The sequence below is a fragment of the Lepeophtheirus salmonis genome, chromosome 9 (genome assembly GCF_016086655.4).
Source record: "Lepeophtheirus salmonis chromosome 9, UVic_Lsal_1.4, whole genome shotgun sequence".
Taxonomy (NCBI): domain Eukaryota; kingdom Metazoa; phylum Arthropoda; class Copepoda; order Siphonostomatoida; family Caligidae; genus Lepeophtheirus; species Lepeophtheirus salmonis.
In genome coordinates, this window is record NC_052139.2 from 17,352,960 (window position 1) to 17,374,056 (window position 21,097).

A 21,097-nucleotide genomic window follows, 5' to 3' on the forward strand; every position below is an offset into this window, starting at 1 on the left:
TAATTCAATAGTACCATATGTCTCATACGCCCTCTCATCGCACTCTTACAAATAACCATCTCTACTTATTACTGATATACAGGGGAGAGCTTTCAACATTTAAAATAGTGTGAATACAGGGAAAATATTGTCAAATTATAATTAAACATATACATATATATTACTAAGAGCAATAACTGCCATTGCCCGGAGTAATTCAGCCTCGCCTAAAATTCAATTTTTCTGTTATAATATTGAGCATAACTCCCCAAGAAATTCATCATTGTTAATAATATCTGTTCTTTATGATCATACTCAATACTTATCTGCAGTGATACTGACTGGAAGCATATTGCTCATGTTAATACGTAGTAATCATTACAATATCGAGAAATTTTGGGAGGAGAGCAGCTTGGCTGCTGTGAAAGCAGCTGTGACAAGAACATATGCAATAATTTCTCTGATGTCGATCCCAAATTCTACTCTGAGTGTAGCCAGGACTTACAATTATAACTCTGCAACAAATCTCAAGGTTACTCCACGTCTTTTATGAGCACACATGAATGTTCAAATAAAATTTTACTTATCAGGCACCTCTCCGTCTTTTATGAGCACACGCAAATATTTAATTTGGTTATTTAAATCAATGATATGTTGTATGTCATAGATAAGGAAGTTCACTCCACAGGAATTCAATAATAAGTTCAACAGTCAAAAACTTAGCAAAAAGATAATATACTCTTGAGTTTGTCAACTCCAAAAACTATCGTGTTAAAAAAAAATAAGAATATGAGATCAAAATTTTAATAAGATGTAATGAACAAGGGAGTGCTTTAGTCTCTAGAGCGCTCAGTGGTCGTGCTTTACCAACACATGCTCGTTGCTAAGCCCCATTACATTTCACATTTTTTATTTTATATATGTACTTCCTCTATTTTTCTTTTTTTAACATAATCTTGTTGCTAAATTAAATTCTTTTCTGATAAGCAAACCAGCAAACAAATAAACAGATTTTAGATTATTTTACAAATATAAAGTTGTGAATTCTAAGCTTTTCATTATGTAAAAAAAAAAGCAAAAATTAAACTGGTAACCCCTATAATTTGAAGAATGTTTAGAAGGAGAAAAATAATTTTGTTTTGACATTTCAATAAATTAGCTACAAACAGATGTGAGATGAAGGAAATTAGTCCAAGCTCCTACTCCGTATTAAGCAAGAATATAGGCAGAAATTACAATGATGTTGATCCTCAATTCTACTCAGAGTCCAAAAGGGACTTACAATGATACAAATCATCAATATTAATATCCCTCAGCCTTTATACTTAGATTTTATCTCTTCAAGAATAAAAGAATAATGATGACAGTTTTGGAAAAATAAAAGCACTATTCACTTTCCCAACAAAAACATTCATGCCAAAAAATATCATACAGTCATAAAGATGTTAACAGTTAACACCACAAAAATCTATTTACGAATGAACAAAAAAAAGAAGAAAAAATCTTGACACCCAACGTGTTTCCTTTTCTAATCTTAAAACAGTATTTTTTCTCTACATTTTACCCATCTCCATACCAGGTAGAAATATAGATATGAATATATATTAATATATTACAATCGAAAAATAGGTTCAAAGTAATTAATAATAATAAGAGTTATTTATGAGGTCGGAATGCATAATGTGAAGTTATTTTAAAATTGGTAAGGAATAAAGCCTTTTTTTATAATTCTTATTTTATGCTTAACTTTCATTGCCTACAAAAAAAAATAACTATGTTTAATTAAAAAGAAAAATGAGTTGACATTTACGTAGTTACTTTAACCATTTGTCATACAGAAAATAAGAGAGGGGGAAGGTGTGGGTACCTGTCATCAAAGGAGAAAAGAACCCGTTTTGATTGCAGAAGCAACCACCAATGACATATTAGTATTTACCGGGTGTTGAAAACGTAGTTTTGAGACTTTCAATGCTAATTTTGATCGTTATTTCGGTTCAAGCCCCGATTTCAGACCGTAGAGCGAAATTTAACCGTCGACCGATGTTTTTTGGTCTCAATATATACACAGACTATTTTTATATCTCAACCTATGAAATGATTGTCTCCCCTATTCTATTTATGAGTTGTATAAATACAATGTATTCAGAATGGGGACTGAGGACCCAAAACTTGCAGTACTATTAAATTACGATACTATTCTCGTTATTTTTAATTAAGAGGCGTCATGAAACAAACAAACAACAGTTGAAGCAAAAAAAAATACTTTTATCCAATGTATCTAAATATAAAAATGACTTCATGAGGCCTTCCTTCAGATCTAATTGTAACCTCATGGACTTTGCAGTTTAGAGTGTCTTATAAAGGAATGTCTGACGCACATCTAATCTAAATTTGGATTTTCTCTGAGCAGCCATCATGACAGTCTAGTACGCAAAGGATACTGCTTTAATCGTCAAGAGATGTCAATCTCTTGACCGGCCTGTTGAGGCTCTTATTCCTTGTAAAGGAGGATATATGGAATAAAATATTGCAATTAAACACATCACAAATTAGTTTGGAGTTTTTTTTTCTGATTCAATAAAACTCATATTTATTGCAATTTAGTCAAGCGACTGCAAGTTTTGGACCCCCACTATGTACAATACATATAATTTCAAAAAATGTTACATGTTTGCAATTCAACAGTCTATCTCTTCTTAATGTATTCCAGACGTTATTTTATCAAAACCAATCCATTTCAATGTTTTTGTTGAACCCCTACAAACCAAACTTCTTTAATATACCGAATTAGTTCGGTATACTACTAAAATCTTAGGAGTCTCAGACCCATCTAGGATTTTTCGACCAAAACCCAAAACTAGTGTCTTACTTTGAAGAATCTATATAATTCAGAAATAACAGCATATTTCCTTATTTTTTTAGAAAATGTATATTTATTTAAGTTTTTAAGTTGATGGGAGAGAAATATTTCCTTTTTGATTATTTACTTTAGTTTTTAATTGCAGAAATAATCATCGCAAAATATATATAGCCAACACAAAAGTATAGTCAACTACAATGATTTTCCTGAAAATTAAGTGTGGATAACAATTTCATTATTCCATAAATCAATCTTGTATAAGTTATTTTTTTTTACTGCATGCCAAATTTTCCAAACTAGCTGTAACCAATATTTGCAAAAAAGAAAAAAAAACCTTTGAAAAACTAATCACTCTACTGTATATACAGGGTGTTGCAAGTTGCAACACAACTTTCTTATTCCAAAAGGTAATAATATAATTAATTTTTATAAATCAAACAAGTGTTATAATGATTGTACGCCTTTCATTTACATATATATCAATATATCAATTATATATACAATTTAAAAAGCAACAAATCTTATTTTGTTGCATTGGATTATTAATTTGTTTAGTAATAAAAAAAATAGCAATTGTGCAAACGTCTCTAAAAGGTTAGTTTTTCTAAAAATAAATCTAATTTTAAGTACTCAAGCCTGGCATCAGACAAAAATATTTGCTCTGTTAAAATTAGGCATGTCTAAGTCAATCCATCTCGAAATGTTTGATCAAAAAAAAAAAAAAAAAAGTTTCTTCTGGACATTTATGTTGTTGAGAAGAACGCTGAGTACTATTTGGACGGGTTACAAAGGTGGAAACATCGTTGGGAAGACTATGATGGAAAATGTTTTATAGCTTTGTTAAGTTGGAAACTTTTTAGACCACACTCTTTTCATATTTTTTTGTCTTGTCTTGATTTTCGTTCAAGATTATGTTTATGTTCAGATGTCACCTATATAAAAACATATAAACTCACTTACATGTATATTATGAAAATAAATACTATTGCTGCATTAATAATTATAATTAGACGTTTGCTTGAGTATATTTCTTAGCAATTAAATGAGAGTCGAAAACAAATACTGTATCAAGTAAAGAAATGATCCATAGTATTTTAAATAATTAAGTTTATCATTAATTTATGTAATAACTTTTTGGTTATAGACATGCAAAAACTTCAGTGTTTTGAATAAAGTTTTTAGGATATACATACAAAACTAGAATATTAAACGTGCGCCATGACCTTTATGAATACAAATACTTTCAGTACTCTATAACTATCTAGAGCAGTGGTTCTCAACAGTGATTCCCGCAGGGACTTGATAGCGATACTATAATTAAAGATGCAAGACGCATCTGTTAGCGTAAGGATGTATTCTTGGCTCCTTGAGCACTTTTCTGACGCAAAATATTACCTTTGACATACCAATGATTACATAATTTGAATCATTTTCCCTTTGACTGTATCCAATTCATTTTTCGTTTTGCAGAATTCCCCTTGTTAATCCAATAGGGTATGAAATTTTTTAAAAAAAAAACATAAATATATCTGCACGATGGTACAGATTAAGTTATAGTAATTAACAAATAAATATACAAGCTAAAAATAAAAGCAAGGTATTACTGAGCAAAATAAAATTCATTCTTAGGATTACCAATTTGTCCAAGATTATCTAATTAAGAAAAAAGAGCACACGCACACACCGTTTTTCCTTTTTTATATCTAAATTGTCACCTACTAATATCTGGGTAAAGATTTGAATACTTTTTTATATAATTTTGCCCACTTCCGAGTAGTTTTACGAGTTTTCAGGGTAATATGAGTGTTTTTTTACTTGGATGTCCATGTTACAACTATTACTTGAGATGAAAATCCTGTGTACTTTGGGCATGTTAAAAAATAACGTCATCGAATATCAAAATGGTAACGCTTAATATTTAAAGAATGTTTTGGAGGGAAGTAGCTTAGCTGTCATCAAACAGCATCTTGGATGAGGGGGAGAATGAAAGAAATAGGGAAATTGGCAAGAATGACTCATATGTGATCCTCAATTCTTCTCTGAGTCCAACAAGAACTTACAATTACAACTCTGCAACAAATCCTCAGGCTTACTGCTTGTCTTTTATGAGTACACACATATGTTCAATATAGTTTAGTATATATATATGATTTAATGACAACAGCTTAAGAAAAGAAAATGCTTGGGACAACTCAAAAACCCCTTACAGGCGAGTAAAAAAATGCCCCCTATTCTCATCAGTACTCATGCCCCAAACAAAGCATGAATTAATGGGCATTCCTTCTCCAAGTGGGTCGCAAATTCAATTTCAATTAACTAAGAACCATCTTCATAAAAAAAGTATCCGAAATTAATAGATTTTATATGCAAGGGGCCACATCAGGGCAATATAAACTTTATAAATCAAATAAAGATTTTTAACTATATAATTTTTTTGTACGAATTTGAAAAATAAGTCTACAAATCACTCAAACGTGTCTTTTTAGTCCTTCCACCATCAAGTGGAGGCTTCTACTGAGGCTAAAGGAAAAGTCTTGAAAAAATTGAACCTAAAGTATATTCCCATTAATAATATTATAAAAATTGAATTTCCTGTAACAACAATTTTTTTTTGCATATGCTTCTTTTTCATACAAAAATTCAAAGACTTAAACAACTACCAACAAACCCGGGGTACATAAATAAATATTGTATGAGAGTTGTTATTTATAAAAAGTGTACATAGTATTAAGTGTGGGGAATAATTATAATTAAGGACAAAGAAAGAACCATCCATTTTACACCCTTCTACTTTAACAATATTTTCTTTGCATGTACGAATTTTTTTAAGTATATTACGTGTATTTTTCATGGTCCCACCTTTCAATTTATATGTACATACCATTTACACTTCTCCATAGTGCTGCACCGGTCCTTATTTTTTCGGTCCAGTCCAGTTTTAGGACTGGTTTCGGGGACAAGGGCTTTAAGAAACATTTTTATCTACTTTACTTTATAATGGGATTTTTTTTTTAGGATTTCTTGTCTAAAAATAAAAGGTCATTCGTTGCAGAAATGGACGACTGTCAGTAGAAGATCTAATTAAGACTTCATAAATAAAGTTCAATTGTGTCATCAAGGATGGAACTATATAAGTTTTAAGACTAATATGCAGCACTGATCTAGAACAGATAGAGACTGAACTGATGGGACAGCAGTAGTCATTCCTAAGTAAGGACCGACAAAAAAACACTTTTACATTAGTGTTAAGGCTCCGTTCCGTACCATTTTTTTCTGGTTAGGTATAAAGTGCGTTTTAAAGACAGATTTGAACCGATGTTTTTGGTTTCCAAACGTAGGGCAAAAATTAATTGCGTATAAATCTTGGAAACATTTTATACCTTGAAGGTCCCTAAAATAAAATAAATTATACATTGAAAAAATAAATTTGTGTGTACAAATATCAATTACTGTGAGCCTTTATTTGATTTCAAATACTTATATTGCGCATATATGATCTTGTAAATAAAATCTATGAATTTTGCATGCATTCCTCTATAATGACAACCAATTAAGGCTACTTCAAGTGCAATTTGCAACACACCAAAATATTTGATAAGAAAATTTGTTGATAGGCATTGACGATAATTTTTGATTGTATATAAATTTAATCTACACTCAATTTAGGAAAAATTCCTTCTAGCTTCCCTTTTATTTTCACAAGCCACATATATCAAATTTAAAACGTTATGAATGTGATTTTAATTGAGGGTTGGTAACAAATCTGTATAATTAGTAAAAAAAAAGGAATAAATATCTACATTTTTAAACCAAAGTTCATCAACGCTTAATAACTCCAACCAATGCAGGGTACCCATGCTCTGGTACACATATATTGACAAGTTCTAGCTTTACGGGATTTGTTCCACTGTCGTGGGAACATACGTTTTTATCGTTCCCACAAAACTTCATTCTTCCATTTTTTTTTTTTTTTCAGAGCTCAAAACTGAAGGAATGAACGACGGATTGACACTTTTCAGAAAAGGAACAAATGAACAGAAAAAAGGTTCACAAGTCAAAAAAATTGATTTATTTATTAAGAAGGAAAAAATCATTCCAGGATTTGAAAACAATTAAATCCCAATGTACGGTCTGATTTTGAGCTCTGGGCCAAAATATATGTCCAAATTGGTATAAACAAATCACTAACAATCCCCAGGGAAAATAGTCACGAACCAGTTGTCTCTGAGTAACTGTAAAATTAATCAAAAATGGGGAGCCTCAAAATCGGGATTACTTTTGAGTATTGGGAAGATTTTTTCGATTTCAATCTCTGGACCGATTTTCTCCCTTATTCTGATTTTAGGAGTTGCAAAAATATGATTGATGCACTGCATTTACCTTTACATCACGTTACTTTAGGTCAATGTTCATCCATTAGAAACACACGTGACCCTTTAAAAAATCATTTATGGAATTATACAACCTATACCAGATATTAAATGAGACTCGTACAAACTGAACTTCTTTAAGGGACCGAATGAGTTCGATCTACTCAAAATCATAAATGTCTCAAATAAATTTTTTTTGTAGGACAAAATATACTTATAGCCACATCATTTAGAAACGGCTCTTCTTTTTAAATCAGTTAATTGAAATCGAATCTTTATTTTTTTTATCAAATGCATTAAGTTTTAAAGTTGATGACAGACAAATATTTCTTTTTTGATTATGTACACTATTTTTTAACTGCAAAAGTAATAATAATAATCACGAAATGTACATATGTTGTCTCTCAACACAAAAACATGTTAGAACTACTTTTTTCAAAATTGAGTGGGTATTATTCCATGAATCCAATTGTTCTTATTAATCTTTTGGGTGACAAAGATTTAAAAATATATAGTATGGTAAACATTTTATTATTTTTAATTTTTCAAGAGTAACATTTGTACGAGGGTGGTTTTTGTGAGGAAAGTTATTTTCCAAAATCATTTAAAAATAGTGCTTGGGATAACTTTTATTCAATATCTAAGCCCTCAGCTTTAATAATCGCCTGAATACAAGACCTAAATTTCTCTCAGAGTTGTACTATATACTATGGCCTACTCCTTCTTGAGAGACTGGACACTCCTGTGAGGAGTAGTAAACACCCTCTCCTCCACACCCGCCAAGATAGAGTAGTCCAAGGAGTTTGAGTTTGGAGATACAGTGGTCACATGTTGAGGTCCTAAAAGCCGTAAAATTGTCTCTTAGGAAGGCCTGGGTCTTAGCGGCATGATGACACTGAGCTCCCTCATGAGTGAGAACAAAGTTGTCCCCGAAAATTTCACTGCCCTCAAGTAGCACTTTCTTGTCCGGAAGTTCGAAGTAAGCATCTGTATTGAGCCACTCCTTTCTATTGACAAAAATGGGAGGACAGACTTCGCCTCTGCCGGCCACTGGATTTTTAGTTCTGATGACATGCCAATTTTCAATTTAAACCATATCAATCTAAGTCCAATTTTTCATTGGGATCGACCTAGACTAATTTTATTGGTCCCAATCTATAACTCATTTTATTTTTTCGATATCAATACTGAATTTCTTGTTAATACGGGTTCAGACCAAACATAAGTCCAATAAAAATCAAAACAGTCTCAGACCGGTATAGGATTTTCAGACCGAAAACCAACACCAATGTTACGTACATGATATTTTAATTTGTTTAGAAGCACCTGGTCTTGTTTTTATTATAAGAGTTATTTTTATATGTTTGTCGTTGTTAAAATGAGAAATATATAGCAAGGTAAAACTAGCAAAGAAAACAACAATATAAACTCTTATGTAGAAAAATAAGAAGTTCAACACCAATTAGGTCGAAAGAGGGAAGTTCTGGACTTTTCTCAGGCTTTGTTTTTCTTTACTTAGTTTTACTTGTTTGGGTGTATAACTACATATTTGCCAAGATAAATGCTTTTTTATCAAATCGAGTGTGAATTGTATTTACATTCTTCGACAAATTATTGACAATTTATATTAACAAGGACTATTCTAATGAACCCTTTGGATGTAGCCAAATTGAACTAAAAGTAGCCAAAATTGATCATCACAATTAAAAAATGAGAAAGGAATAGATTTTATGTTTGACAAATAATCAAAAATTCACGTCCACTGAGTCCCAAAGTTCTAGCAATTTGCCTTTTCCAAATATTTGAGACAATGAATTCGTCAATTGATTCCATTTTTTTTTCAACTGGCGTAGGTTTGAACCAACCATCTAATAGAAAATAATAAGCTGCCTAAATGTCTGCATTTTCCCAAGAGAAGAGGCCAAATAGAGGCATGTATATCTTGCGCATATGTATGCATATATGTCCGAAGGCGTCATTTGTTTCTATGGGGGCTTTTGAAAAAAAATTCAAAAATCCATGGTTATTACCAAAAAATTTCAAAAATCCATGGCTATTCACAAACAAATTCAAAAATCCATGGCTATTCACAAAAAAATTCAAAAATCTATTGTTATTCATAAAAAATTCAAAAATCTATTGTTATTCATAAAAAATTAAATTTCCAATATTAAATTATTAGGAAAAATTTGGAAAACTAAATTTTTGGAAATCTTTTTCAAAACAATATTAACGGAAATTAATTTGTTTTGGGGAAATAATCAAATATATTATATTTTTTGAAAAATCCATAGCTATTCACAAAAAGTTTAATTTTTTACTCTTCTTCATAATTTGATCCAACGACGAAAAAAATATATTGTAAAAACCAAACAATTCTTCATTTGGGGGAGATCATCCATCTTGCTTGACCCTTGCCGACGCCACTGCTATCTAGTGAACACAAAAGCAAGCTGGAATGATTTTCCTAAAAATTGTGTAGGGAATACATTTGTATTTTTCGACGAATTATCGTCAATTTATATAGCAAATTATTCTAATATACCCTTTAGATTCATTGCAGATTTTTCTTAAAGTAGACAAAATTGATTGTCACCTGAAAATAATGAGAAATTGGTAGATTTCATTTGAAATGGCAAATCGTAGTCAATGGTATAAGTCTCTAAAATCAAGTATAAAACTCATAGGTATCGTAACTTATTTCCCCTAAAAAACATATACTATATTAGGGATATGGTCCGTCAATACAAACGCAAGTTAGAGTGATTTTTCTCTTTAGGAAATTAGAGTTAGAATCACTGTTAAAATCTTTCGTGAACTATCGATAATTTTTATTTACAAATTATTCTTACAAACTCTTTAGAGGCACCACGAATTAAAATAGTTAAAATTGATCAATAAAATAATGATAAATTGATTGAATTTATTTAATAGGGTAACTCTTTGAAATCAAATATAGATTTTATATTATAGTTAAAACACTTTGGTATCTTAATTAATCCCAGAAACTTGAAAAAAAAGGAACGACATAGCTCAATGGTCCATAAACTCTTTAGGATTTTTTTTTTAACTCAAGTTCGATACGCAGTTGTTCCTAGAGAAGGAAATCTACTTCAAGGACAATTCCTAGTAAAATTGATTTATTTTAATACTATAGTACTACTAACACAAAAGCATCATCCTATTGATAGCCAATTCAAAAGATTGTATTTATATTTAGCTTATTTATGCGAAAATTCTTAGCCAAAACAATTTACTATAAAGTATAATAAGTAAATATGTATTGTGAAACATCCTTGTAGACAACTTTTTTTGTTGTTTTCTGTCCATTTGAAAATTCTACATACTTGACCATTTGAAAATACTGATTTCGGTAAATATCAAGCATTTTTTTCAAATGTCAACCTTGTGACTTATTTATTGTCATTGTTAGCTTGCCATGTTGCTTCTTCAACCATAATGAAGATATATACAAAGATTAACTTGCTAATCCACTCTTTCTTGTGCTGTACTCATAGACATTATTTCCATATTATTATCCGTATGTTATGTACATTCTGCCTATTTCAATTCCTTTTTTGGATTTTTTTGGTGCATTTTCGAAACTACAACCCATACATTAAAAAAAACTTTGAGACACGGGGAATCAATCTTGTTTTATATACGAAAAACTTCTGAGGGGAAATCATACTTGTGCTGTAGAGGCCAGGAGTCTGGTTTGATCATAATTAACAATAGCCAAACGTATGTAAATCAAAATTCCGAACAACTTTTATCTTCGTGTCTACAGTCTACATTTGTCTCCAATTTTGAAATAAATATGTTTTTATCATTATTTTTCTGAGCGGCACATACATCAGACACAAATAAATTATTTTCATTATATAATATTTACTCATACTTAATTGGTTCGACTCCATTTTACAAATTAATAAAACAGTCAAAGAAAAGTTTTACTTGCTTGTTTGTATATCTACATATTTGGACGTCAACAAAAAAAGTATTAACCCTTTGAACGGGCTCTAAATTCAATTTTATTTTTTCCAAATTGATCCACCTATTGAATTTGAAAAGGTCCATATTTGGGCCAATATAAGTCAATTAAATCAGATGAAGCTTATAAACTATAGCTAAAATTATAAACTATCTTATCAGATCCCATAAATTTGAATACAAAGCCGGTCATTACCTCAAATAAATCTATAAAATATTGGGATGTATAGTAAATAAAAAAAAGGAATTAGGATTATTTTTATTCATTGTTCAAGATTGTATTGATGTTGAACAAAACAAATATATTTTACCTTTCAAAGTTCGATTTTTCATTTCCTTAAAAATATTAAAATAAAGAATCTTATTTTGATGAGGATACTTTTTTGGAGGAGATTGTGCGTAATACAATAAAGGTTCCCCTTACAAATTATGAAGAGAGAATCAAAGAGAAGAGAAGAGAGGAGAAATATGAAAGGGATTGTCCCATTGTTAACGCTTGACGTACTTATGACGTCAATAGCAAATTTAAAGTTTTGACTCTTTAAAATACATATTGTTTGTATGAATCTTTTGATACATACAAATACAATACATAATCAAACAATCAATTCATTTCCGAAAGCCTGGACATCATTCATAAACGGAAATGGAACTGAGTTTTTTTTCTCCCCCATTGTAGATGACGGATTTTTATTGCTGTTATTTGTTGCATTTGCTTTCTGGGCAAAAAGTAAAGTGAAGTCAGGAGTCTAATTTCATCCATTTAGGGAGTCATTTATTAAGGAGTTCATTTTGTATATACATATGTTAAGATCAAATCGTCAAATTTGTTATGATCCAGCTTTTGATGGCGTCTTTCTTTTTTAAACCGGCAGAAACTTTGTTGTAAGAACCAAAGTTAGTGAAGTTTTGCCCGTCATGGCAATATAAAGAAAATTGAATTTACAGAGGAGGAACAGCGTTGTGCCGTGACAACGATCAGATCTTTCATCAGTAGAGCACTGCTATGAATTATTTGGGCAGGAAATAAGGCCCCAAGCAGTACGGATCTTAATCTGATGGATTATTTTGTCTAGGGCTATGTGGAATCAATGTTGTATAACATTTGTCATTTTAACTAATGGCCATTAATTGACATTATCATTTCATTTTGATGTATTGAAATTACTTGTATAAAATATTTTTACAATTAATGGATTTAAATCCAGGCATTTGAACTTTATACTGTGCTTCATAAAATAAATGCACAAATTTACTCTTAATTATTCACATCCTTTTTAGGTTGTAATTCGTACAATTTGTTTATAAAAGTTAGAGCTTGTACAAAATTCCAACTTGTACAAAACATAGAGGCCGTTTTCACTGACGTTATAAATGTTATTATAGTTAAAGAAGGCGCCATCTTGGGGGCTTAAAGTTTGACATTTTAAATAACTAGAATGAACAAGTTTCTAAAAAATCTGGATTTAACTCCATCAAACGTCGTTATTATGATACTTAAAAATTTTCACTTTGACGATAATCTCAAAAATGATAAGAGTGATAAGGAATAAAAATGAAAAGCACTGATTGTCTACCTGAAGAAAAGGTTCACAAAATTTTTGTCCTACATTTGTGAGCCTCAAAAACAAAGGCATGGGGGAGTCGATCTCATGGATCAAAGAACTGCTTTATACCACTAAGATTGCAAGTAATCAAAATAATTTTAGGAAAGAATCTTCGTTGAGCTTCTAAATATTGCATTAGTAAATCGCTATATCGTTTATAACATTAAACATCCAAATAAATTATCGCTTCTTGACTTCAAAGTTGTAATTGACATTAGTCTGATTTAAGAGTATAAAAGGCCTATGAGAGCAATCCAATTGTCTGGGCCAACGAAAAAAATGTATGAGTTATAATGAACAGTCATATGTGGACACTTACTGGAGTTGGAACAAAAAAGAAAAAGATGTGCTACTAGCATGCAAAAATTTAGAAATTCAAACTTTGGTCATTTATATGGCTTGTAATTTTGCTTTATGCTTGGTAAGAGATATAAATGGCTTCGTTATGTTTCACATATAATGGAGTTATTAAAATAATTTTTATATATTTTTTATGGTAGAATTATTAATTAATTGAACTACAAATAAAAAGTATATTAAAATTATTAAAAAATGTTATGAATTCAACTCCATAGGGTATTTTTTTATACATAATAAAGAATTACCGTTCACACCTAGAGAAACACCAGTGTCCCATCAAATTTTGGCGGATCTATTGGAGTTATTTAAGAAAATAATGCGGATTAATTCTAATATGATCAAAGAGATCAAGAATTGACTATAATAATCATTGATTTTCTTTTCAATTCAATGTTAGACTGAAAGGATTAATGAATTTTTTTTAAAAAGCCCACCTAAATCTACATTGAATATGCCAATAGTAAACAGTGATATTTGAATTTAAATAAAGTAAAATGTACTAAAATGTTTTGTATTTTGATCAATTAAGGACGAAAAAATATAATAATCATGAAAAAATTTATTATTCTTTTAATTGTAATAGTTAATTGATTGTCTACTATATAGAAATAGAGCTGTATAACGATTTAATAACATATTTTAGTACATTTAAGAGGCAGATATATAATATTACTAGGCACTAGATGGATTTTGATAGACAGTAAGGATAAAGTCCATTATTTGTTGGTCGGATTTTGACATCAATAGTTTACTGATTTCATTTCCTGGATTACTGGCTTCATAATATCAGCAGACATATCAGTCTATTCTTCTACTTGCAGTGTTGTTAGACAAGGATATTGTATTCAATATATTAACATATTCAGGTCCAAGCATAAATCGAGTAATGTCATTCGTTGCTTGTATTACCAACTCTTTGGTGGTAATGGTGTGAAGATTCTCGGTTTTGGGGATTCTGAGAGCCACCAAATATGAAGCTTTAATGGCTGCCATATTTGTCTGTTGGTACTTGCCATCAAAATCAAGCCTGCTTTTATTTCCCCACCATTAGTTTTGTTCTTAAAATACTGGACAACCTTGCCCGCAAAGTTAGGACATTTAACGTACAAATAGAGTTTCGTTTTGTTCGGCTCCCTCGATTCAGCGAATATAATTTTGTTGCAAATGACACATTATGGATTTTTAGTTCCTGCTTCAACTCTGAAAGTCACTCTATACTTTAAAAATTCCTGACTATATTTTTTCCCCCTTACTACTTGTCTCTCGATTCATCAGGGACAATTTGAAATTTAAAAAAATAATTTTTAGTTGAGTTGACTATTATGATGAGACAATATTAATAAACACACGAGAATACAAAAGAAGGCCATTCGGTATCATACAATAACTTTTTAGAAGGCATTAGGCGACCCTAATTGGGGTAGCGACCTGCAACTTCGGAATCACAAGAAGTGGTTCCTAATATTTTTGATAGACAGTAATGTTTAAGCTTTTTTATTTGTTGAGACATGGCTTGGTTGACTATTTTCCTTAATATTAAAAAATAAAGAAAAAAGGTTTTTCATTATTATATATCTTGTTGTTATAGCCTCATCAACAATGATGAAATTATATGACAATTCTATGCAGATGCACGGTGCTATTACCAAGGCAAAACTCAATGTACCCGATAATTAGTTCTGAAAACTTTATTAAATGTGAAAACTCCAAGCTAAAAGCAAAGTTTATATCACAAGGAAATGACGCAATAGAGTAATTTGAATTTTTTTTTAAATAAATAAATTTGGCTGCTCTTAGTGTTTAAAATCTGAGATAATGTCAGATTTTGACTGGATAGAAGGGCCCCAGTGGTTATTTTTCTACATCAAACAGCACTTGTAGGGACTGTTTCTTATATTTATAATATTTCAAAAATCGTTATGCACACGATAGCGTGGAGTTGCATCCCTTCTCCCCCAGTTACAAAAAAAAATAGAAAAAAAAAGATGGCGTCTGTCCTACAGAATACATACCATAAAAATAAAATGGGACAAAAAAATATGTTAAGCCTTAGGGTCATATGTTTGTTTGTTTGGGGATGTATCTTCTTTCTCTCTGTCTCTCTTAGAAACTCTTTAATCCTTCTTTTGCCTTTCTATAGTGTTTTGCGTTGTGAGCGGAAAATTAATATTTTCAAATCCTAATCTTAGAGAAGGCAATAGTTGTTTTAGTTATATAATCATTATTTCAAATACATTTGTATTCGCTGTAAAATCTGTGAATCTTTAATTCATATAAAAATGTGTCAACATATTTATTTCTGTGTTACTAATATAATATTATTACTCTACAATAGAGTAATTGAAGTAGTAACGAATAGAACAAAGAGCGCTCTTGCTCCGAAAGAACGCACGCTTCCCATCTAAAAAGCGGTCTACGTTAGCGTTTGTTTTATTTTATAATTTATCATCAGTCTGACATAGTTGGTGGTTGTGAGATCATAGGGCGTGTGGTGCTGTTCAACATTATATACTTAAACAAATATTATAAATTGTTTTCTCCCGAAAAAATATTATATATTTTTAACTCTACAAAATAGGTAAGTCTATTGTTTGATGGATATTATTTGAATCCATCATTTTTGTGAGGATGTAGTATTAGGTATATACAATATAATGATAAAAAGGAAGTTGTGCCTAAGGAAGAAGACATAGAAAGCAAAGGTGCAAGCATCTGCTGTGTTTCTCAAATTTACAGATGCGTGTCTAAGAATGATTTTTCCCGGGTTTATAATTACATTCATTAGGTAGTTCATAAGAGGCTTTGAAATTTTATTTATTTTATTCTAGTCGATACCGAGTTTTTAAAAGAAATGATTTTATCTCATTAGACAAATTTTAAATATATTTATAATCAAAATCAAATCAAAGTTGATAATTATTTATAAACGTGGTTCATCAACACAAAAACAAGCTAGAATGATTTTTCTCAAAATGACTGTGAATACATTTATATTCTTGAACGGATGATTCTCGATTTCTATCAACAAGGATTATTCTTATTAACCCTTCGAATTGCGCTAATTGCACTTCAAGTAGCCTAAATGGATCGCCACAGTAAAAGATTGAGAAAAAGATAGATTTGATCCTTGAAAGGGTCCATATGGGGACAATATAAGTCTCTTAAATCAAATAAAGGTTATGTATGACCTATAGACAAAATTCTTGAGTATCATTCCATAAATTTGAATAATAAGCCTTTAAAGGACTCAAATATGTTCATGAAATATGTGACTGTATGCAGGACCGGTGTTAGGATTTTTCTTTAAGGGGTTATTGAACATATGTTCCGACTTTTCTACTGAAATCTTCTTATTTTTCCCCATTTGGATATGGAAGGACTTTTTTTAGTAAATAATATGATTGAGCCTTCTCTAGTTTTTCAAAAATAATAAGTGACGACCCTATTGATAAATAGTTAAAGTTAATTTTCAATCGAAAAAAGTTTTTTTTTTTTTTTTTTTTTTTTTTTTAAATTGAAGTTGTTTTTTCAATGACTTTTTAGATCTCTATTCCTAGAATAATCTAAAATTCTGTGTGACCTCGTATTTGACCCCCTAATGTGTCCCATCACACCGAACCTACCTGTATAAAGTATTATTATGTAAGTCCTTACTAATTTGATCTCGTCGAGACCAGTATAGGACTTGTCTTTAACCCTCTGAGAGTTAATACAAAGTAGTTACATCAGTATACATTAAACTAAATTGGTTTATTGTTTTTATTTGAATACAAACGACGTATAAATCCATAAATAGTATTTTATGATTGATGAAAGGACGTGGACATCACATATTATGTTGATTAGGCTTCATATAGTCGGCACTGCCACATACCTTCTTCACATGGGTTGCATAATTAGCATGAATGCAATATGGTGGACATACCTTGTTATTTATTGTCAAATGTCCAAAAAAAGTAACCATGGAATGAATAGTAAAGAGTATATTATCCTATCTCATATTACCTAGGAGCCCATATTACCCCAGTTACCCCTACCTATTAGTATTTTTTATATATATATAAAATTTATTTTTTAATTAACATACAAATAACTAAATATTAATCATTTATATGTAAGCACAAAAAGTGCGTATTTAGTTTATTTTTTTGTTATGTAAAATGTACCCTTCGTTAGTGAACTAGGATGTTATACACCCCAAGAATTATATAAATGCTTATTATTCCTATGACTTAACATTTTATCGTCCATACTCTTCAGTTTTTTATTCATCTTGATAACGCCTGGTTTAGGATTAATTCGTACATTTAGATATATTTAATCAAGGTTTAGTGAGTTGAATTATTCTTTAAAGCTTAAAATGTAAAATTGTAACTATTATTTTATACTATACACACTTCTCATCCAATACTGATGGGTATTTAGGCAAATCACCAAATTTTACAAAAAGTAAATACTATTTTTTAGAAATTTTATTGATAATAAAAATGTATTGCTTTTACTTAAAGAATAACAAATGATATTTTGTTCAAACCCAAAACTCATGTTACTAAGATTATTTTAAAATAACGAGTTATTTCTTCTCATTGTCTTATATTCAAGTTTTTTTAGCGTTTCAATTCATATTCACAGTTGCAAAAATGGATGGAATATGTAAAAATATGATGCAAAATTTATATCACGTAATTACAATAATCATACAACTCTATTTATTGTGTTATTAAATATGTTTTTATGTAAAAAAGGTGTATACCTTATACAACGGCCCAATATTTCATAGATATATTTCAATCAATTATTGGCTTTGTATTCAAATTTACGGGAGGATTTATGATACCCAAGCATAATAGTAAATATAGATTAATATCTTCATTTGAATCAGAGTACTTAATTTGGCCCCGATATGATCTTTCATCTAAAATCTATCAATTTATAATTATGTCATTGGAACGAGAAATTTTTGCAACTTTTAATAATACAATCAGAAGCGCCTACGAAGGATTAAGAATAATAATTTGTTAATAGAAATGAATGGTAGTTATTTTTTTGAAACTGCAAAACTAGAAAAAAACAATGATACTTGCTTTTATGTTGGCGTAAATAACAATTCATATAGCAAGTAAAGGCATAAAAATATAGTTTTAAAAGTGGGGGAAAAAAAGGGAAGTAGTCGACATTTTGATTGAAATTTTATAACTTTCATTTATAAGACGTTAATTTTTAATCATGACAAATGAGGTTTTCATTGGATTTTATGTCTTATTTTCCTCTCTTAAATTATGTCTTACATAGTTGAATTGGAATCTAAAATAGAAAGGGGTTATATTATAAAAAATTATCAATAGATGAAGGGTTTTGTAAGTATAAACTCTAACTGTCTTAAAATTAACTCAAATAAGTAATGTTCCCCTTGGGTTATAAATTGTCAAAAAAAAAAAAAAAAACTTTAAAAAAATTGGAAAAAAGTTACATAAATCACTCTTCTCTCTATACGGGGTGCATAATCGAAAATTAGACATTTTGAAACTGGCATTTTAGCAACAGCTTTAATTTTGAAAACATGGGAGATACATTAACTAAACTTTGTACAGATGTTGGCACATGTGTTGAACCCATTTTTATCTTCAATTTAGCCTCCCTCGACTAGGATAATGGCCTTGATGTGCCCCTAGAAGCTCTGACAGGAGGTAATAATGTAATTGTAGATCATGGATTTCCAATGCACATCAACTGAAGCCTTGAGAGCTTATGTTCCCTTGCTGGCAGGTCTGCAGTCGACATGCGGTCAGAACAATAAGTTAAGCGGGTTACTAACTGGCGAGTATGGTGGCCATATGGTTTTCTGCCAGAATGGAATGTTGGTCTTCAAAAAGGAGGGTGTAACTTTTCCTGTGTATGTCTGTGCATCATCTTGTTGAAGCTCCTCTTAATACCAATACCGTCATTAATGGCCTTTTTGACCTTATAAATAGTCAGCTTGCTTACCTAAGCCATCTTTCCATCTTTCTTAATGCATTTTCCGTACGAAGTCAAGCAGCAATCTCGCTTCTTTTGTCTCTTTGTGATGACATTTTTCAATTGGTTTTGTTAGTTTTTCGATGGATGTGTGGATATACACATTTTGCCAGTTGATGGGAAGAATTATTAATTCTTATCATGTGTTTTCTCGGCTCTCTCTTTTATAAGTGTCCACATTTCAACTACGCACCCGGTGTATATATATTTTCCTCTTTGAATTGGCTCTCAAAGGGTATAATATTTTGAAATACCGCTATATAATATTTTAATGTAGTACGTCTTATATTGAAAAATTATACATATTCTTGAATTAATTAAAGCCCACACCCCTGTATACTAGACACAGAAGAGGAAAATGTTTATTTACTATAAAGACGACTCGACACGAAGGTTTTTTTTTTTTGTGTTCTTCTTCTTATTGAAGTCCCATCTCTAATATACCTACGTTTTGTGTAATAAGGTAAATACATTTGAAAGACAATTAAGGGATGGAGCGATATTTATATACCGTACTATATATGTGCCTTAGACACTTTCCTACTTGATTCTTTCATACGGATCTCCTCCAAAAAGGACTTTAAATGTTTCATAGAACTCTTATAGTATAAGAAATATATAGAGCAGAAAATGAAGACTCCCATAATAGAAAATGTATTTGTCCATACCATTCCATTAAATGAATGGGGTCGCAAAAATATTAAAGTTTTTCCCCCCTTATATCGTTGATATACTAGACATACAGGGTGGGGATTTTAAATCTGGAACCGGTTTAGACTTGGCAACTCTGCAATCTATGTTTAAGAAAGTGTGCTCATCACATTTTCCTATACAAAATTGTATAGGAAAAAAAATACAAAACCTTTGAGATGCCCTCCAAGTACGAACCCGTGGGCCATTATTGTGTGCATCCGTGCCGAGTGCACAGCCACGGAGATTATTGAGTTTACGAAGCTACTAAATCAACTGTTTACGATGTTCCCAATTCTTTCAATGATTTGGGAACATCTGCAAGGGAGACTCATGATTAGTGATGTAAATCATGTGATTTTTTTAGCTGGTCCGCTTTTTTGGAATTGTTAGTCTGGAGAATGGATTTTATTTTCCTTTGCCCATTATACACACGATTTTCATTACTACCCATGAGTGTTGTGAAAGCAAAAAACGCACTCCAGACTTCCTGTACCCCTTTGATTACATTTTGAATGCGTCTTGGGGAGAAAGTCTAATAAACGTGCCCATAATCCTGTAGACTCCTTGGAAGATTCAATTCTGGAGGCAGTGGTCCACATGGACATAATTCCTCACTAAGCACTGTGTCAGGTTCAGGACCTGATTGGAGGCTGTCGTTGAAGCTAGAGGTGGTGATTAGCTTAAGGTGATTAACTCCACCCACTATGTACCCTTTCATATAGGAGCAAAATACTTGTGCATGGCCGAATATATTTTTAGAAATGATAATAAAAACATTATCATTAATTTTCTGGATTTAAAAACCCCCACCATGTATATTAGTAGCAAGTTAATTGTATAAAAATTGATCGATCATTTTTCCATTTGTTTTATGTTGTCTTGAAATTCTGTTCTTCATAAACGTATAGTCATTAGACATGAACAGACGTTGATATATTACATATATAATATTTAAAGAAAACCAGTTCGAAAGAGATAAATTAAGGTGGACAAACATACAATTACTATCTTCATGTTTATCTATTGTGACATCATTCATGACGAAACCTTATGCACAACATAGACCTCTGAGGCAATGTAGTTATTATCATATAATTATTATAAGTATAGAGACAATGAAGTCATAAATTGCATCATTATGGAAGGTGATGCCATCTCGGGGTCTCAAAGTTGATATTTTTACTTGATAAAATGGACACATTTGCAAAAATCTTGATGAA

At 30.7% G+C, this 21,097-nt stretch overlaps 2 protein-coding genes across 3 annotated transcripts in view; both read left to right on the forward strand.

Moving 5' to 3' along the window:
- Nucleotides 1–21,097, forward strand: part of Polr2I (RNA polymerase II subunit RpII15) — a 566,921-nt gene that overhangs the window by 119,885 nt on the left and 425,939 nt on the right. The window lies entirely within an intron of this gene.
- LOC121124046 (uncharacterized) overlaps nucleotides 15,471–21,097 on the forward strand; it is a 105,624-nt gene continuing 99,997 nt past the window's right edge. Inside the window, exon 1 of the mRNA XM_040719155.2 lies at nucleotides 15,471–15,747. The gene's annotated coding sequence lies outside the window, so the exon portion shown is untranslated. The remainder of the gene's footprint in view (nucleotides 15,748–21,097) is intronic.